Consider the following 21,585-nt stretch of genomic DNA (forward strand, 5'->3'; position numbering starts at 1 on the left):
ACTATTTTCCCAGAAAATAGTGCATTAATTCCAAATGCACCATGCATTATTTCCATATGCACCATGGCCTCCCCTATGGACCATCCGCACGTCCTGGCTTCGCAGCGGTGCTCAGTTCCGCGCCCAGCGCGTACATGGCCAAGCACCCACACTACGCAACGAGCGATGCCCAGTTCCGCGCCCAGCGCGTACGTGGCCAGACATCCTCTAGTCCCCGCTAGCAGAAGAACCACGGAGTCGGCACGAGACCATCTCGTCCGATCCCATTGTCGCCCGGCGACAATCCAGGGGACGTTACTCAGTATATTCCGCTCCCGAGTAACCAGAGGAGCTCCACCGAGTTATTACCCCATCTCGGCTTGGGGTCGTGATACACACGCACCAAAAATATTATCACATAAAATCATAGCTTTTCAAAGCACATGAACATGAATGCAATACACGAAAACCCAGTTTTCTTTTACAAACATGATCATGCATGAAATGATGAAATGCACATGTACCAACACAATATCCAACCAACAATTACCAATCCAATCAAATCCAACCAAACAACTCCAATCACAAATCCATCCGACCCCCGAACTCCTCGGACTCAGTCCGGCATGCCAAAAATACACTGAAATGGGTTAGTGCAAAAATACATTTAAATTACGAAAGTTTTTTGGAGAAATACTTTCAGTGCAATATAATAATTTTCGGAGGATCACGAAGCTGCAAGTGGTGATGTCTGAGCAACACCACAGTGTAAAATACACTGTGGCCGTGGGTCACAGATACCCACTTTTCAACGAGGACAAACGAAGACCCAAAAATGGTAGGGTAGGGCCTAGGGAGGTCGGTGAAGCTAGTGGTGGTGGTGGTTTGCCGTGGGTGGCGGCGCAAGGGGTGGTTTTAGGCCAAAAATGCACAAATCGGAAATGGGCTTGGTGGGGCTTCACCAGTGACGGATCGGAGCTGGGGTTGGGTCCAATGGGTTGCCAAGAGGTCGGGGATGAAGTGGTAGGAAGATGGTGGCCAATGGCGGTGCGACGGCGGTGCAACTGCGGAAAGAGTGCCGCGGCTTCGAAGGGCTACTGGTGGTTAACGGCGGCACGGATGGAGGTGACGTTGGTGGGGTGAGGTCGCCGGCGGCTGGGGAATCTAGCGGGCTGGGCAGTGAAGGCCACCGCCGGCTCACGGCGGCGCTGGCGTGAAGGTGACCCGCGGCTTCGTGGGGTGCGTGTGGGCTACCGGCGGCGAGGTAGGGGCTGAAATTTGGGGAGTGAGGTCGCCAGAGGGAGGGGGAGCTGGTCGGCAGGGCGGTGTCGCGCACGGCGGCGCGACGGCGGCGGGCTGGGCGGTGAGGAAGAACGAACAGAGAGAGAGAGAGAGAGAGAGAGTTGCGGGGGAGGGAAAAAAAATAAAGAAGAAAAAAGAAAATAAAGAAAAGAAAAAGGAAGGAAAGAAAAAATGGAGGGAAAAGAAATGAGGTCCAATCCTCATAACTTGGGTCACAAAAATGATCCAACGGAGATAATTTTAAAACCACAAGTTAAATAAAATAATTTAAACGTAATGGTAAAGTCAAATTGAAATAATTAAATCCCACAGTAATTAATTTAAATATTAAAAGCAATTTAGATGCATAACAATAAATAAATATTTGGAAAGCACATAAAAATAATTTTCACCAAATTAAAATCATAGAAATAAACTTACTAAAAATCCAACCAATTTAAAATAAGGGAATAAATTTTAATTACATAAAAATAATTCCTTCAGTAAAAATACACTAAAATACGGGGTGTTACACCTAGAGTAGTAGTTTGCCAGTTAGATAGAGACAAAGAAAAGGCATCTATAAGAGCACAAGATGATGAAATCAACAATAAACATTAAAAAGCACTAAACAACCAATAGTAAATCAATGAAAAAAGAAACAACAATAACGTTTAAAATAAAAAGAAAAAACAACATTTTTTGACTTCCTTTATTTTTTTTTTGTTGCCAGATATGAGGCAACACTGTCATTAACCTAAAATGGTGCATGTGCAAGTATTAGCCCATGCAAACAATTTTATATATAGAATGCTCGCAGACATGAGCACCCAAGATATATAAAACATATTCTAAAAATTAGATTGATTGCAGTAAAATAATATTATATCTCTGAAGAGATAACGAATAACAAAAAAAAAGGCAACACAAAAAATCTCTTCAAATATTTGAGAAGAATAACCCTCAACAGATAAAAGGCAACAATAGATAAATATAATGTTATTTATATTGAGACAACGAATAACCAAAAATAAAGGCAACACAAAAAATCTCTTCACATATTTGAGAAGAATAAACCTCAACAGATGTTTATATCTTTGAAGATATTGTCTCCAGATTTATTTTTTTATTTTTATATTTTTTATATTTTTATTTTTTTTCTGTTTGATATTTACTTTGTTTTCTCTACTGTGAATCTGTAGATAAATTAACGGATGTTGTTCGGATCTGTTGGTTTTTTTCTCGTTTGTAAATCTCCACATATTTGAGTTTTCAAAGTAATTTTAATAGCACAAGCCTAGTTACAAAATCCTAATAACACAAGCATAATCACAAAAATCCTAAATTTTGAATTCAAAAAACCTAATAAAACAATTAAAAAATATCATCAAGTAGATTTGAGATTTCAAAATAATTTTAAAAACACAAAAAAACTTACCACGGGGAATCGAAGACAGAGGGTAAGGTCAGGCTGACGGTCTGTGCGTGGTATCACTGGTAGGCTGCGGGTAGGTTGTGTGTGCGACGGAGAGTGGGGTTGAGGGACGATAGAATAAGGCTGAGGAAGAGAGACGAGAGAGTGAGGTAGAGACGGGAGAGTGAGGAGAGACGAGAGAGTTGAAGAAGAGTAGAGAGAGGATGTGGTGGTGGGAGAAACAGAGAGACACGGAAATGAGGGTGGGTGAGTTCGAGGAGATGGGTATGGCGGCACAAGGTTCAGCAAGAAGAAGAAGAAGACAGAAGAAAGAAGAAAGAAGAAGAGATGGGAGAAGGGAGGAGAGGGTTCTTGTGGCGCATCAGAGAGCGGAAGAGAAAAATAGAAAACCCTTGGGGTTTTAGCAAGAAGAAGAAGAAGAAATAAGAAATAAGAAGAAGAAGAAGAAATGGGAAGGGGGGGGGGTTCGTGCGTCGCAATAGAATGGGGAAGACAAAAACATGAAACCCTTAGGGTTTCATTTCAGCAACGCCAAAACGGTGCCGTTTCCGAAGGGCTGGGCTCCCTTTTTCTCTCATACGGGTTGGGCCCAAAGTCACACACACAAAGTCCAACCGAAATAGATCACTATAAAACCACTATAAAAAGTCCAAACTCAAAGAAAAAGAATAGAGATGAAAAATATTAGAACATAATTACTTAAAATAAGATAAAACAACCATCCGCTTAAAAAACAATGCCAACAATAAGTGTTAGAAATAATTTCCACTTAGTTTTACATGTGAGAATTTGGGCCTTGTTTTTTTTTTTTTTTTTTTTTTTTGCTTTAGATCTGAAAAATACATAAGTGTTAGAAATAATTTCCAACCTAACTATTTAAAATGTTAAATAGTTATTCATTACTCTATTTAAATGTTATTCCTGTTATTTATAATGTTATTCATGTTAATTTACTATTTTACAATAGTAAAATAAAATAATGAAATATTATTAGAAAATTAAAGTTTATATCATATATTATTGTGACACACGAGGCCTAATCTGAAAAATGAAAATAATATATAAGAAAACACATTAACACAAAATGCACAACAACTTTTGCAATAGTAAAATAAAATAATGAATACGATCATAATAATAATAAAAAAAATTGAAATTAAAGAGACAATAATAATATAAAACATTATAATTGAAGTTTATCTAATATATTATTGTGATACACAAGGCCCAATCCAAAGAAAACACCTTAATACAAAATACACAATAATTTTTACAGTAATAAAATAAAATAATGGAGACGCTCATAATAATAATAATAATAAATTGAAATGAAAGAGCCAATAATAGTATAAAATATCATTAGAAAATTGAAGTTTATGTAATATATTATTGTGAAACACCTTAACACAAAATATACAACAACTTTTGCAACGGTAAAATAAAATAATGAAGACCATCATAATAATAAAAAAATTGAAATTGAAGAGCTAATAATAATATAAAATATTGTTAAAAAATTGAAGTTTATATAATATATTATTGTGACAAAACAGGAGAAGTGTATAAATAATTCTTGTGTTCTCATTGGGTTTGTGATTAATGAAAAAGTTTTGAATAAAATACTAAAAACAAGTTTTAAAAAAGGTTTAAATTTTTTTGTATCGTTCCAAAATGTTTGCAAAAGACATATTTGAACAATCTTTTTGAGCTTATATGTGTGTGTATGTATACAATACAATCAAAACTTACAATGTCTTTTGTGTCTAGACAAGAATTATCCTCCTTATCAAGATTTATAAATATATAAAAGACTCTCCACTATTCGTTACAAAACCTGTAAGTGCCTTTTTATTATAATATATATATATACATATATTTCTTTTTTTGTTGGACCCTACTTGTAATTTTTAGTTGGTACCTACTAATAGCAAATTAATTGTTTATAGCATTTAAAATGCACCATGGAGGTATGCATTTTACATTAAGTAGTTATTAATTATTTATTTAGTCTTGGTTGTGTGGAACAGTATCCAACGTTTGGAAGAATTGTTTGCTTCATTAACATAATGAGAAGTGGTAAGATTGTGTTAATGAGTTATGTAACATTTATTTTTAAATAGTAATATTAATTTTGTAAAAGTTAAGCTTGAAAACTACTTTTTGAAGATCATGGAAAACAACCATCAAAGAAAATCTCGTATAAAGATTTACCAAAAGAGAAAAATGAAGAAGTCCGTAGAAAACAGAGAGAAAGATATGCTAAAAAAAATCGTCTAGAAGCAATACCATCCAGTTAAAAGATTCAGCTTCATTTGAGGATGATCAAATGACTACGTCAATTGATGAACCTTCAAATGATGATGTCTAACATATAAACATCATTCAGGACTTTACTGTTCTACAAAAAGTGTCAAAGAGACAACGAATTTTTCGCACTAATGTTGACATCGATGAATTGGCTTCATCTCAGGAAGTATGCATTCCTACTAGTGTTAATGTTTGTGTGGTTGATTCAGAGGCAACTTCATCATTAAACAATGTGACGAATCGTTCTGATTGTTCGAGTGATTCTATAGACTTCCTGACACGTAAATCGGGAAACACATACATAGATAAAACAACTGTCTCTAATCAACTTTTAATTTGACAGGTTTTCCTGAAAATATTTTTTTATCTTTCTTATTCAAACAACCTTATATTCTTTTTCATTGAAATTTGGGAATATCTTATTCAAATAGGCTCCATGTGTTGTTCGGGAAGAGTCAATCTTTGAAACAAGTATAGCGCCACCTTGTAGGGGTAAGAAACAAGTATAATTCTATTATTCGTTCTTCTGATTCTATTGTCAACTCTTGCCACTCTCCCAATAGTGTCCTTAGTCAAATCATTCAAAGAATTCGATGGGTTTACACCTATTGTCTTGTGTTCATTTTTTAACTCAATAGGTGGGGGCATCGCCGCTCTGTTGGACTTAGACAATTATTACAAGTCATGCCATCTGAAGCATATTATTTGCCATATGTGCCTTGTTGCAGACATTGTAAAGCAAAATGATTCTATCATGAAACAAACGGATTTTGTTGTGCTGATGTGACAATTTCTTTGGCAACAAATGATGTCCCTGATCAGCTTTATGATCTTTTTACCTCTGACACAGATGAAGTCGTGCATTTTAAGACCTATATTCAGACTTATAATAATATCTTTGCGTTTATATCTTCTGGAGTTAAATTCAATAGAGATCTTTGCAGATGGAATAGAGGGATTTATACATTCCAAACTCAGGGACAGATCTATCACTATATCAATGATTTAGTGCCTTTAAATGACCGTCCTTCTTATCTCTAATTGTATTTCTATGATACTGAACATGAATTGGAAAATCGCATTTCTGATTCAGGCAGAATGAATCCATCAATTATAGCTCAACTCATCGATATTCTTTGCATCAATCCATACTCTGTGTTTTTCCAGTCTCTTGGTGATTTGCCAAATTTGGAAAATCAAGTAATCCATATAAGATCAGATGCTGGCCTAGATCAGCGTGTATTCAATGCCCCGACATCTTCACAAGTTGCAGCAATATGGGTTGAAAATGAAGATGCAAATCAGTTGGGAGGACGGGACATTTGTGTCTTTCTGGTGGAAGTCATATAGTTCAGTATTATTTTGGCTGCTATGATTCACTTCAGTATCCGCTGTTATTTCCTTTTGGGGATATTAGTTGGCATCAAGGAATTCGAAGGGTCAACAGAGGAAGCATATTAATACATGATGAAACAACCCAATCAATAGATCCTCACCAATCAATGTCAGCAGAAGAGTTACTTAGAAGAGAACAAAGAGGTGAGAGTATAATCTTAATCTTCCCATTTTGTACTTAGTTTGTAGACATCAAATTTTGTAATTTTTTATTCTTCTTCAACTTTTGTAGCATTAAACAGAAAAATGAAAGATCTCATTATTTTGTGCTGTGAATATTATTCATACAAATTACAAATCAGAGAGAACGTCAGATCAATTTTGTTGTTGTCTGGTCGTCTATTGCAACAATTTGTCGTTGATATGTATGTTAAGATTGAGACGTCAAGATTAGATTATTTTCGTACCAAACAACAACATATTCGATCTGAGTTATATTAAGATATTGTTGATACCATTACACTTGGGGAAATTAATGCTTCGAATGTTGGAAAACGAATCATTTTGCCTTCATCGTTTATTGGAGGTCCAAGAGACATGCGAAAAAGATATATGGAAGCAATGACTTTAGTTCAGCGTTATGGTAAACCAGACATTTTATTAACAATGACATACAATCCAAACTGGCAAGAAATTTCAAATGAATTACGCCTTCACGAGGAAAGTCAAAATCGGCCTGATTTGGTTGCTCGGGTCTTTCATGCAAAATTAGAAGAATTAAAGAATCGATTATTCAAACAGCAGATATTTGGAAAAGTCTCAGCATCTGTTTATGTTATTGAGCACCAAAAAAGAGGGCTTCCACATGCTCATTTTTTAATTATATTACAGAGGGATTGGAAACTCTATGTACCTGAATCTTTGATGAGATTGTATCGGCATAAATACTTGATAAAAATATGAATTTGTACTTATATAACGTTGTTGTCAAGCATATCATGCATGGACCATGTGGGGTGTTGAATCCAACAAATGTTTGCATGAAAAAAATGGTTATTGCAAAAACCATTATCCAAAAAATTTTGCATCACGTATGACTGTTGGAAATGACTGCTTCCCAATATATAGGCATTCTGACAATGGAATAACTGTCAATGTGAGAGGTCATAATTTGGATAATCGTTGGGTCGTTCCATATAATCTATATTTGCTTGCAACATTTGACTGTCACATTAACGTCGAGATTTGTTCTATTGTAAAAGCAGTCATGTATTTATATAAGTACATTTACAAAGGGCATGATCATGTTGCTTTCAATTTAGTTTCTGAACAAAACAATCAACAAATTGATGAAATCCAACAATTCCAATCGGCTCGATGTATTGCTCAGCCTGAAGCTATGTGGAGAATATATGGCTCATTGTTAATGAAATGTATCCAGCAGTGTATAGCTTACATTTACATCTTGAGGATCAACACCAAGTACTTTTCGAGCAAATGAAGACTTAATCAATGTTCTCAACTCTTATCGGTCTGCAAAATCGATGTTAACAGAATTCTTTACATTAAACCGAATAGATGAGAATTCCAGGACGTTGTTGTATAAAGAATTTCCAGAATTCTATGTCTGGAACCAACAATACAAAGAGTGGACTTATGAGAAAAATTAAACTGTTATAGGTCGAATTGTTACAGCAAATCCATTTGAAGGTGAGAGGTATTATCTACGGATATTGCTAAATCATGTAAGAGGACCTTTGTCATTTGAAGATCTTAGGACAGTTGAAGGTGTTGTGTCTCCAACATTTCATGAAGCAGCAACTATGCGTGGTTTGCTAGAGAGAGACAGCGGCTTAGAAGATTGTTTACATGAAGCATCTCTATATCAAATGCCATCCAGTTTGAGGAGGCTTTTTGCAATTATATTGGTTTATTGGAATCCAGCCAATTCTAGAGAGCTTTGGGAATGTTTTGAGCAAGATATGTGGGTTGATTTTAGGTCAACTGAAGATTCTATGTTCAATGTAAAAATGCAAGTTTTATGCTCAATCTCTTTTACACTTGAATCAATGGGAAAAGATATTAATTCATTCCATCTTCTTGATGACAATATTTGTTTTGATGAAGACCAATTCGAATCTAAGGAAATTGATGATGATGAATTGGCTGTTTAAATTCCAGAAGAAGATATTGCTGCTTTAGAATCCCTTAATAGTGAATAACGATATGTTTATAATAAAGTTTTGGGAAATGTTTTTTCACATAGAGCTGCTACATTCTTTGTTGATGGCCCTGGTTGTGACACCCTGACTCTCATGTACGGAAACACGGAAATCGTGACGTCGGGATGATGACAACACGGTCACGCATCCCAACGAAATGTGTTCAAGTGTGTGCAACATGCAAAAGTGCACAATAAAAATCACAGCGGTTAATAAAAATAAGTCAACTAAGTACCAGAAATTTAAATACAATATTCAAAACAAATTACCTTTAAAAAGGTTATACAGTCATCCCAAAATATATTACAAAGGCAAATACATAAACAAGCAATAAAACGAATCTCGACACACGAGAGCAACCCCAGGTTACTCCTCCAACGGAGCCAAAACCTAAGGCTCGTCATCCTCACCTGCATCAAAATCTGTGTTACCATAAAACGGTACCGCAGGTAACTATAAACCAAATAACCACGAGATAAAAACATATCAATGCAACCAACATGCATGCACATGAAGAAATATGCGTCAGACCCAAAATATTATTTTTCCCCGAAAAAAGATATTTTCCAACACACTCCAAAATTCCATTTTAGTGCAAAAATAATAATCCGTCATTTTCCTAGAAAATGACCCAAATCAAGAAAACATTATTTTCCCAGAAAATGGATCACATAAAAATCCTTTTATTCAACATGCTATTTCCCAGAAAATAGCCCATTAATCCATTTTACCATATGCACCATGATCTTCCCTAGAAACCATCCGCATGTCCTGGCTTCGTAGCGATGCCCAGTTCCGCGCCCAACGCATTCATGGCCAGGCATCCTCTAGGCCCCGCCAACAGAGGGACCATCTCGTCCGATCCCGTTGTAGCCTAGCAATAACCCAGGGGACATCACTCAGTATATTCCGCTCCCGAGTGATCAGAGGAGCTCCACCGAGATAATGCCCCATCTCGGCTTGGGGTCATGATACACACACACCCAAAAATTATTTAACACATGAAAACCTAATTTTCAATAAATACATGAACATGAATGCAATTACACGAAAACCCAGTTTCTTTTACAAACATGATCATGCGTGCAAATATGCCATGTATATGAAACGACGCCTTAACTAACAACCAACATCTCTCAACACAAACCAAACACACAAACAACTTCGTCCTCCAATCCATCCGATCCTCATACTCTTGGGACTCAGTCCGACATAACCAACCAGATCACAATAAATGAGTCAGTGCAAAAATATATTTAAATCACGATAGTTCTTTGAAAAAATACCTACAATGCTATAATAATAATTTCCAAAGGATCACAAAGCTGCAAGAAGTGGCAACACAGCTACAGAACAGTGCAAAATGCATTGTGGCCGTGGGTCTCAAAAATCCACTTTTGAATGGGGACAAACCAAGACCCGAAATTGATAGGGTAGAGCTTAGGGATGTCGGTGAAGCTAGTGGTGGTGGTGGTTGGCCATGGGTGGAAGCGTAGAGGGCAGTTGAAGACCAAAATGCCCAAATTGAAGATGGAGATAGATGGGCTTCACCGGTGGTAGATCGGGGCTAAGGATGGGTGCATTGGGTTGCTAGGAGGTTGAGGATGAAGTGATGAAGAAATGGTGGCCGGAGGTGGTGCGACAACGGCGCTGGAGCACAAGGAAGGCCGCGGCTTCGCGTTGAGTGTGGGGACAAACGGTGGCTCGAGCAAGGCTGAGATTTGAGGGGGGTGGTCGCTGGAGAGTGGGGAAGGTTGTGGGCTGGGCGGTGAGGTACACGGCAGCGCGTGGCGATGGCTGGGTGGAGGAGAAGCAAAGCACGGGGAGAAAGGGAGGAGAGGCCTTCGCGCGCGAGAGAGAGAGAGGAGAAAAAAGAAAATGAAGAAGAAACAAAAGAGAAGGAGAAAAGAAAAAGGAAAAGGAAAAATGGAGGGAAAGAAATGAGATCTAATCCTCACATCTTGGGTCACAAAAATGATCCAACGAAAAATATTTTAAAACAACAAGTCAATTAAAATAATTTAAACATAATGACAAAATGAAAATAAAATAATTAAATTCAACAATAAATTAATTTAAAATAAAGAGAAATTTAAATGCATAACAGTAATTAATATTAAGGAAACATATCAAATTTAATTTTCACAAATTAAAAATCATAAAAATAAACCCACTAAAAATCCGACAATTTTAAAATAAGAGAATAAATTTTTGAATTATTAAAAATAATCTTTCAATAAAAATACACTAAAATATGGGGTGTTACACTGGTGGGACAGGGAAGACATTCCTGTACAAGGCACTTCTTGCAGCAGTAAGATCAAGAAAATTAGTGGCTCTTGAACTACTTCATCTGGTGTTGCTGCATCTATTCTTCCTAGAGGTCGAACAACACACTCATGCTTTAAGATTCCATTGGATACTGATGAACATAGCATGTGTTGTGCCAGTAAACAAAGTACCCTTGCAAAGCTATTGCGTATAACAAAGTTAATTATATGGGATGAGGCCCCTATGTGAAGAAAACAACACATTGAAGTATTAGATAAAATGCTACGAGACATTAATGATTCAGAGTTATAATTCGATGGAAAAGTTGTTTTTGGTGGACATTTTCGCCAGGTTTTACCTGTGGTTCGTAAAGGAATAAGACAAGAACAAATCAACACCAGTTTGGTTTCTTCCTATTTGTGACCTACATTCATCAAGTTTCATTTAACTGAAAATAAGCGAGCAAGATTGGATCCAATTTTTTTAGAATGTGTTAGAATTAGGCAACGGAATGCCACCAATCATAGTTGATGAAACTATAAAAATTCCTGATGGCATGCTTGTTTTGTATGAAGATAACTGTACTTCTTTGGATCATTTAATAGATGTTGTTTTTCATGATATTCATTAATATTCAATAAATATTTCAGTTATGATGAATCGGGCCATATTAACACCAAAGAACAGTTATGTTGATGAAATAAATGCATCGCTAATCTAGGGCTTTGATGAAGCAATAAATGCATCTGAACAATCAATTATGGAGGATTTTTTGAATACTCTAACCCCAAATAGACTTCCTCCTCATGAATTGTTACTAAAGATAAACTGTCTCATCATGCTGCTTAGAAACATTAATCCTTCAGAATGACTATGCAACGAAACACGCCTAATTTGTCGAGCTTTTGATCGAAATGTCATTAATGCATAAATTGCAGTTGGACACCATAGCAGAAAAAAGAGTCTTTATTCCAAGGATCCCATTCTTACGAAATGTTGATGAAAATAGTGGTTTCACATTCTAACGAACCCAGTTCCCTATCAGATTAAGTTTTGCAATGACTATAAATAAGTCACAAGGGCAAACGTTGGATTTTGTTGGGATATATTTACCTTAACCTGTTTTCTCACATGGTCAATTATATGTTTATCAAGGGCTAAGACTGCATCTACAATAAGGGTTTTAATACGGTTAGTGTCGACTGAACGATCAGAAATGAACTGCACAAAAAATATTGTGTATACAAAATTATTAAGATTATCTTGTTCAGATTAATATTATATGGATAATTATTCAATTGTATAATTTGAGTTTAACTACTTAAACAAAATTACAAATTTAATAGAATTCTCTTTTCTGTATGTTTAATATTGTGTTCTTGAAATATTTATTGTGTTCTTTAATTTTCTTTGCAATTTTCTTTTTAAATTTAGTATTGGGTTTATTATACTTACATGTTTAATATCTTTGTATATGAACAGCTTTAAAGATGAGGACGGTTTATACAACGATAAAAGATATCACTCCAAATACAAGGAATTAGAAAATAAAAATGATCGTGGCAGACAAGTCACCCAAACGAACAGGGCAATGCTCACCAGTAAAGTACCAAAACCTAACATTGATTGATCCATAGGTATAGTATTTATTTCTATCTATTGTCTTTTATTTTTTTTCATGTACAAAAAACTTGTAAAGGATTTTGTTATTTTTGCATCCTATTTATTAAACTTTGTTTATTTATTTTTTTACTACTGATTTGTTGGGTTTTTTTATGTTTTATTTTTTAAATCTTTTCATATTATATAAATGTTGATGATGTTACATTCATTTAGTTCTCTTCTTGTAACACATTTAAAAAAATTTATTTTTTTAAAACCCAAAAACAATTTAAAATTAAACAAAATTAGTATGCTCAATTATTCATAACAATTTTTTGTTCGTTTCAATTTCTTATACTGTACTGAGAAATCGAGTGCAAGCGACAATGTTTGATAAAAATATGTACTGGTCATATTACATCAGTAATGCATATGTGAAGTGATGGGAACCAAGGTGGGCCTACTCTTAAAAATCCTTTGCAAGTTCCAAATGGGCCAATTACAAGATCAAGGGCCAAGAAGATCAAGGAAGTAATGCATGGATTGGTGCAATCCACTTGAGATGAAGCTAGTAAGAGCCCAGTCGTACCCTCTCATGAAGTGACTTCACCAACTCCGTCTTCTTTTGTCCATCTAAGCTACTCCTTCGGGATAGGGCATCAGCATTAATGTTCTCCTTACCTTGCTTGTAACGGATGACATAGGGAAATGTCTCAATGTATTTCATCCATCTAACATGTATTTTATTTAACATACCTTGACCGTTGAGATGCTTTAATGATTCATGATCGGTGTGGATCACAAATTCCCTTGGCCATAGGTAGTGCTGCCAAGTCTTTAATGCATGAACAAGAGCATAAAGCTCTTTATCATAAGTAGGGTATTTCAGGGATGCCCCAATTAGCTTCTCACTGAAGGACGCTATGGGCCGCCTATCCTGAATCAGAACGGCACCAATCCCTATTCCTGAGGCATCACATTCAATCTCAAAAGATTTGTTAAAATCAGGTAATGGTAGCATAGGTGCAGAGTACAACCTTTCTTTAATAGTGGCAAAAACATTCTCTTGATTAGCCCCCAATGAAACCCAACATTCTTTTTAATTACCTCGGTAAGTGGTGTAGCAATAGTGCTAAAGTCTTTAACAAAATGCCGATAAAAGTAAGCTAAGCCATGAAAGCTTCTTACCTCAATGATACTTTTTGGCGTTGGCCACTTCTTGATGGCCTTGACTTTCTCTTCATCCACCTCAATACCTTTTGTACTAACAAGATAACCAAGAAAAACAACTTTTTCCATGCAAAATGCACATTTCTTGAAATTAGCATACAACTTCTCACATCAAACACATATCTCAAATGCTCAATATGTTCATTTAAGTGCTTGCTGTACACTAAGATATCATCAAAGTACACAACCACAAACTTCCCTATGCATGCATGTAGGACATGGTTCATCAATCTCATGAAAGTACTGGGTGCATTTGTAAGTTCAAATGGCATAACCAACCATTCATAAACCTCATACTTAGTCTTAAAAGCAGTTTTCTATTCATCACCCTCATTCATTCTAATTTGATGGTACCCACTTTTAAGATCAATTTTACTGAAAATACATGAGCCATACAATCATCAAGCATATCATCCAATCTAGGAATGGGATGACGATACTTTACCATGATATTGTTGACCGCCTTGCAATCAACGCACATCCTTCATGTCCAATCCTTCTTTGGCACTAGTAGCACTGGTATTGCACAAGGGCTCATGCTCTCCCTCACGTACCCCTTATTCATCAAATCCTCAACTTGCCTATGAAGCTCCTTTGTCTCCTCTGAATTACTCCTATAGGCTGGTCGGTTTGGAATAGCAGCTCTGGGCACAAAATCAATCTGGTGCTCAATGCCTCTAATGGGTGGCAACTCAGTTGGCATCTCCTCCGAGAATACATCCTCAAACTCTTACAACAAAGAAACAGCCAAACTAGGATGAGACTGGTTAGTATCATCAAGAGTAAGATAAGACTCTTTATAGACAAGAAAAATCATAGGGTGATCTGTGAAGAAAGCCCTCTTAACCTCACTCTCTCTTGCATAGAAACTCACTTTTGCATTTCCTTTTCTCTCTGCAGACTCTCTTTCTTTTTTCACTCGTGACTCCACTCTTTTTTCTTTACTCTCAGCCACCTCTCTACTTTCTTTTTTACTCTCACTCTTTCTTTTTTGCTCAATCACTTTTTCACTCTTTTTTTTTCTAATCACTCTCATTTTCACTCTTTCTCTTTTGATCACTCACATTTTCACTCTTTCTTTTTTAAGCAACATCACTTTTCAATTTCAGTTGGTCCTCAATGACCTGGCTTGGAGTTAAAGGAGCAAACTTGATTGATTTTCCCTCCTTTTCAAAGTTGTACATGTTCTTGAACCCGTCATGTGTCACCCTTCTATCATACTGCCACGATCTCCCCAATAAAATATGGCCAGCATGCATAGGCACAACATCACAAAGCACCTCATCCTGATACTTCCCAATAGAAAAAGTAACTAACACTTGTTTGTTCACCCTAACCTCCCCACAATCATTCAACCACTACAATTTGTATGGTCTAAAGTGTTTTAAGGTTGGTAAATTCAATTTCTCAACCAAAGTAGTACTAGCCACATTAGTACAACTCCCCCCATCAATGATCATACTACATACGTTATTGTTGACATGGCATCTAGTATGGAAAATGTTCTCTCTGTTGCTCTACATCATCCACCTTAATGTGTATATTGAGAGCACGCCTGGAAACAAGAGACTCACCTGTCGAGTGCAAGCGACAATGTTTGATAAAGATATTGACTCACGAGATGATACTTTACATATTTTCCAGTCATATTACATCAGTAATGCATATGTGAAGCCACTGGATCCAAAGTATAGAATTGAAAAATATGAATTCCAATGGATCCTAAATTCTAGAATGATAATTGAGGAAGTTCCGAAGGATGAAGAACAATTGGAGCCACCAAAGTACCAACTCATTCCGTTCAACGAATTAGACGCTTACAAAAACTCAATTGTAGAAATAGGTAATTGACTCTTTATTTTAGAATATTTGATTATCAATATATTAAAAATTTAAATCTTATTTCTCAGATGTTTTGGCTGTTGCAATCCACATCAAGCCATGTAAAGAAATAACTTTAGTGTATGGACCGACATCTATTCAAGAAATCTATGTCATTGATCAAAGGTAAAAATATTTTTTGGGTAGGTCACTCTTTTAGAATTATGTTTCATTCTTTATTTCTTACATATTCTGTTTCTTTTTTTATTCCAATTTTGTAGCTTAAACCCCATATGTTTAACTATGTGGGGTCAATTTGTGCAAGATCAATGCAAAAAAAATCTTGGAAATAATAAGGACAAAGCCAGTTATACTTGGAACAAGAATAAGAGTTGATTCTTATAATGATATTTTTAATAATTTAAAATATTATATTTTCTTTTATATTGTATATGCTTGCATTAATTATGATCTCTATTTCCAATGAAGGATTGTCTCTTTCATCGCGTCCAAAAAGTAAATTTGTGATCAATCCTATTCTTCCTGCGGTAACTTCATTGCAAGACTGGTAATTATCACAAATAAGTCATTATTTTTTTCATGCCTCTTGAATATTGAGATCTCCATATTTTTATTTCATATGTTGCATTTTTTTTAATGAATTTTAAGGGCTGTGATTAATGACTTATTACTTGAGAGTATTATTGCAAAATGCTTGACATACCCGTCAACATCTCTATCTTCTGTTTGTATTGAGGAAATAATCAAGAATTGTGATGTTGCTGAGTTCATCAAAAGTTTACAACCCATGCAGGTAAAATCATATTCTTTGTAACAAATTCAAATATTTATACAATCAATTCACCTAAAAAATTGTTTCTAATGTAATGTAGAAAGCAAGATTTTGGATAAAGGCGAAAATAATTGTGGTTAACTTGCGCCAGATATTTTTTTACATGTCATGTATTGTTTGCAATAAATGAACTGGGTATGATTATAATGATAACTTTCTTTGTTACAATTGCAAACACCAAATCATTTCCTAACCACGGTATGTATCATTCAAATTTTTTGTTTTGTTTGATAATTTATGTGATAGATTTAATGTATAGCTTTTGTTGATTCTAACTTAAAATGACATTTCCATCAAATTTATAGTTGTCGAGCATATGTTGAACTCGACGATGGTACATGAAGACTATCTGCTGTTATGTTTGGTGAAGTTGTAGAGCAAGCATTCGGTTGTTCGGCAGTTGAACTTATGAATCACACTGGTGATGTATGTTTTCTTGTTTTCCATTGCCTTTATCGTTGTGAGTAAAAAAGACCATCTTATAATTTTTGACATGTTTACTACATTATCTATGAGCCCATTGAGCTTTATATTAATTTTCAGCATATCTGTTCTTTAAATTTTTATTAATCATGAAAGCCTATTAAAAATTTCCTTTGCAGGAGCATCTGCCATATATAGAAAATCTTGTAGCAGAAGTTTCGCAGAAAGAATGGATGATTGAACTTTTAGTAAACCCCAATCGACTCAACCAACAACAACACAAGAATTTCAACATCATCTCTATTGATGCAGTATTAGATGACACAAAATGATGCATCATAATAAAAATATCAAAGGACTCATATTTTGAACTGATATTTTTGTTGGTTTTGTGTTAAACTTATCAGAGACAACTTTGCTAAAACTATCGATGTTATAAATATGTGTTAGATTATGTTATATTATAAACTAATGTTTTATAAATATTGATGTTTCACGGAACTAGGCAAACGTGCTTTGCATGTTGTTCCGACCTAGTATATATATATATGTGTGTATATTCTATGTATAGGGTTTGAAGACATTCAGTTTGAAGATAAACGTGTTTGATGGCGAGGAACTTTGAAAATCGTGCAAATGTGATTGTATTTTCTGTAGCTAAATCTCGAACCTGTATATTGTGGATGCGCAGGTTTTTAACAAGTTTTGTAACAAATTTACATCACATAATGCAAAAATAGAGCACTTAAATTCTTAAGTTTATGAGGAAAGTTCAAATGCAAATTAAGAATCTAATAGTGTTTGATATATACTCAAATTATATTATATGGAGGCCAACTGCGGAAACAAATTACATCCTTATTGACTACTAATAAGGATATTAAATCTCTAATAGCGTAGAAACACACGACCCTAATACCTAAACGACATGACAATACTAAAACCTGAACCAACTATCATCAGTTAATACTTGGTTCAAATTTTTCTCAGAAGTGATGATCACTTTGTAGAATTCTTAGAATTAATACTTGCTTCAGAGTTCTCATCAACTCAAGTGATGGAAATTAGAAATATTTATGGCACTTAAAGGTTCATGGCGGGGTGAAAGCTTTACTTTGGAAAGTACGAAATAATATCCCGCAGACAATTAAGGAGAAATCTTTGTACATGGAAAGCAGTGGAAAACCCTTTTTTTGCCCAATCTGTCATAGATATGAAGAGACAGTACTAAGAATATAAGAAAAACAAAAATTAAAAATTAAAAATAGCAAAGTATTGCTTATCTCAACTACCACTATCTTATGCGTAAAATTAATATCCCAACGTTTGCGAGTATCCCATCATGTAGAGTTTTGGGAACATAGACATTTTACGAGCCTTTCCACATTTTGCCCTCCTCCTCCACACATTCTCCAATTTCCATTGTCCCCTCCATTGCCTTAATTTATGAATCCTCTGCAGATATGGAGAGCTCCATTGCCAACTCACGTCCTCCATCAAAACAACGATCCTGATCTATGTGGATGTTAGATCCATCAACGTTCCTCTCTTGTCTACCACATGTCGTCTCGTCTTAATCCTTCTGACTCCTGCGATATATGCGTATCAGATCGAGCTCTAACTGCAAGATTCAAGCCTATGCAAGACTAATGATTCAAACCTATATTTTGGCATAAGGTTCCTATGGACATGTGGGTTTACCCAGAGATGAGTTGCTCTGATACCACTGCCGTGACGCCTCCAATCCTCACTTGGGATGAAACGGAGCCTTAGAGCTTCGGGACAAGCAATAGAAGGTTACATATCCCAGGTCATGACAGTTAATATGCAATGCATCCTAGTATGCAACTAGCAGCGTGCAATAATTACAGTGGAAATAAAAGGTTAAGGCGAAAAATATGCCTGAATAGCTAAAACATCCCAACTTCATTAGATAATCATCATATTCGAAATACTAAAGCAGCATAGACTTATATACAAAGTCATATCATTCCCCATCCCAACCTTTGGGGTCGTGGCAAAATGATTTTCATGCTATGCTTTAAAAAAATATTTTTCATGACATGTGCATATATAGTAAATTTCATGCAAAAATGACATTTATAAATGTAATATGCCAAAAATGGTGAAAATGTCATATGTTATGTAAGTATGCACTCAATGTGTCATATAACATGATAATTTATGTTCAAAATGATAATTGAAGAATAAATGAAGTATTTATCAATAATTCATAAGAAATTTATCAAGGTGTAAGTTAGAGGCCAACTTACAAGCTTCCAGGGAAATTCAAAATTAGTGTCGTAGCTACGTAAATCGTGTGTATACTAAGTTTGGGTTAATACTTTTATGGATAGGTTCAAAACCAAAGGCTTAAAAAATTTAGGTATTTACAAAAATACCCTTAGACTTTCAAAATTTGTCGCCCTAAATTTTCAGTAATTACAAACGAACTCCAAATTTAAAAAAATTTCATGGACTTCACATTTTTGGCATTCTAAAACCATCTATGCCCTTAGATTTTCAAAATTCATAGTGAAACTTTTCCACTTAGTCCCAACTCGTGGCATGCATCCTAGTTGATGCCTATGTGTATTTTCAACTATTCATCCCTATGAGTGCATGCATATGAGATTTTCTTTAATCATTAATGATCACTAACATCTTTAGAAAAATTATGAAGTCTAATCCTTGAGTAATCAAGTTCATCCCAACACTTAATCAAAGCTAAGAAATCCTTAATCACCAATATGCTTAAAACCGATTCATGCTTGATGATCAAAACAAGATAGATTTAAAACCTATCATGACATGCTTCTAATCACAAATTTAACCTTCCATAATCATGTTAGGATAGTGATAAATCATATCAAATCATGCTTAGGACTTGCCATAGCTAAATTTCAAATTAAAAACATTCAATCATTCAAACCTTCCTTTAATTGACCCAGTTTTGCATTAGGCATCATAACCTTCTCAAAACTCAACCAAATTTTGTACCAACACTTGGAAACAAAGTTTAACATGCTAGCTAAGATCAAAAGGAAGAAAACTTATAAATTTTGTGGCCTTCCAAGTACTCTAGGTTGCCTTACACAAAAAACTCACTCGGTTTGCACTCTTTTGATCTCTAAGAGGGTGAAATGCTTTCAAGACTCAAGATGATACTTGGAGCTGTGATGTGGGTAAAATGAGAAGGGGAGGGAAGTATTTATAGGTGGCCATGGGTGAGGGACGTTGGCTTGGGCGCTTGGTGATTGGTTGAAGTGGGAGGTGCTCAAATATGGAAAATTTCCAGATTTGCTTGCATGAGCTTAGGTCACTTGTGCAGAATGAAATAGTGCCCTAAACCACCATCATTTCCTCTCCACAATAGCTGGAAGGGTCCTGTACATGACTCCAGGTCGTTGGGCATCATTTGGATTGTAGAAGATCCCTCAAACCACCCTTGAAAATAGGTGGATGAAGGTGGTTTTGTGGTGGCAGAAAATCAGTTTGATTTTGGATCTTTTTGGGCAGCAAAAATGAGTCAAAATCCTTCATGATGGTCATGGGACTTCTTGGTGATTGGGTGGAGAAGGAGGTGGCATGAAGTGGGTGCAAACTGTGGCAGTAGGCTGGTTCAAATTCAATCCAAATGGTTCTTACACAAACTAGACCAAGGTGCACCTAGTTTGGTTCTTGACTTGGTTGATGCAACCAATTTCGTCCAAGACTCAAACTGAGTTTGGGAGAGTCTCATAAGGTATTTAAGGACCATATTACCACTGAGGACAAACCACATAAATGTTGGGCCCAAGGATAAAACAGCCAAGCATTACAAAGGGCAATGCACAAAACTGATTCAAGCATGGTTTGGGCTTGTTATTACATTTTTCTTAATGACATGTGGAATTTAGTTAGGGTATTAACATGGTCTAATCACGGTTTAAGGGAGTATTAATTCAAGAAAATTTGAGTTAAAAAGTTTAAGAAAAGATTAAGCTTCAAAGCATAGCTTAAAGTGCACTAACCTCAAGTATGATGGTTAATGGCCTTAGCCAATTTTCAAAAACTTATTTTGGGTACTTTGAATGTGATTTGGGTTTAAGGAAACTAATGGTATGGTCTATTGGACCTTTGGTCTATGAATGGTAAAATGAGTCCAAATATGGCTTTGGGCCATATGGGCTTGAAAAGGGCCAAGGGTCCAATATGCACCAAAGGCCTTATGCTTTCTTATACTTGGGCCAAGACTAGTCTTCATTTCCTAAGGGCTTGGTTCAAGGTTTTTCTTGGGCTAGGCCCATGAATGCACTTGTGTCCTAAAAAGCCTCACCAAAATTACTAACGGACTGGTCTCTCTAATCCTTAGCTCATTAATACTAAGTACCAACATTAATGCTAATCTAACCAAAAAAATAAAAGCCTAATCTAGAATACTTAAGGGTTAATCAAGAGTTAATTAAGTGGGGTGTTACAATAGCCCTGGTACGGTTACCCTCCCAACAATTAAAGCATCCGAAGGTCCTCCTTCACTTATATTTTGTCTCGTCCGAAGATAATCTTGCTAAAATATGCACAAAATCTTATCCACCTGGTTGGCTCGGTAATCTTGTTTCCAACTCCATTTGATTTTGCCAACTCGAGTTTGTGGAAGAATATAAGTATATTTAGAATTATTTCCTAGTATATCTCATAATATTTTCATGATTTGGTCTATCCTATAATATTACCATATTATAGAATATTCACTCGACATAACAATTTGCCTTTAAGCCTTGATTCTATTTGTATTTATCTCATTGTTGTATTTCCTTAATTACCACATGCCTATTCAACTATAA

The sequence above is a fragment of the Juglans microcarpa x Juglans regia genome, chromosome 2S (assembly GCF_004785595.1).
Source record: "Juglans microcarpa x Juglans regia isolate MS1-56 chromosome 2S, Jm3101_v1.0, whole genome shotgun sequence".
NCBI lineage: Eukaryota > Viridiplantae > Streptophyta > Magnoliopsida > Fagales > Juglandaceae > Juglans > Juglans microcarpa x Juglans regia.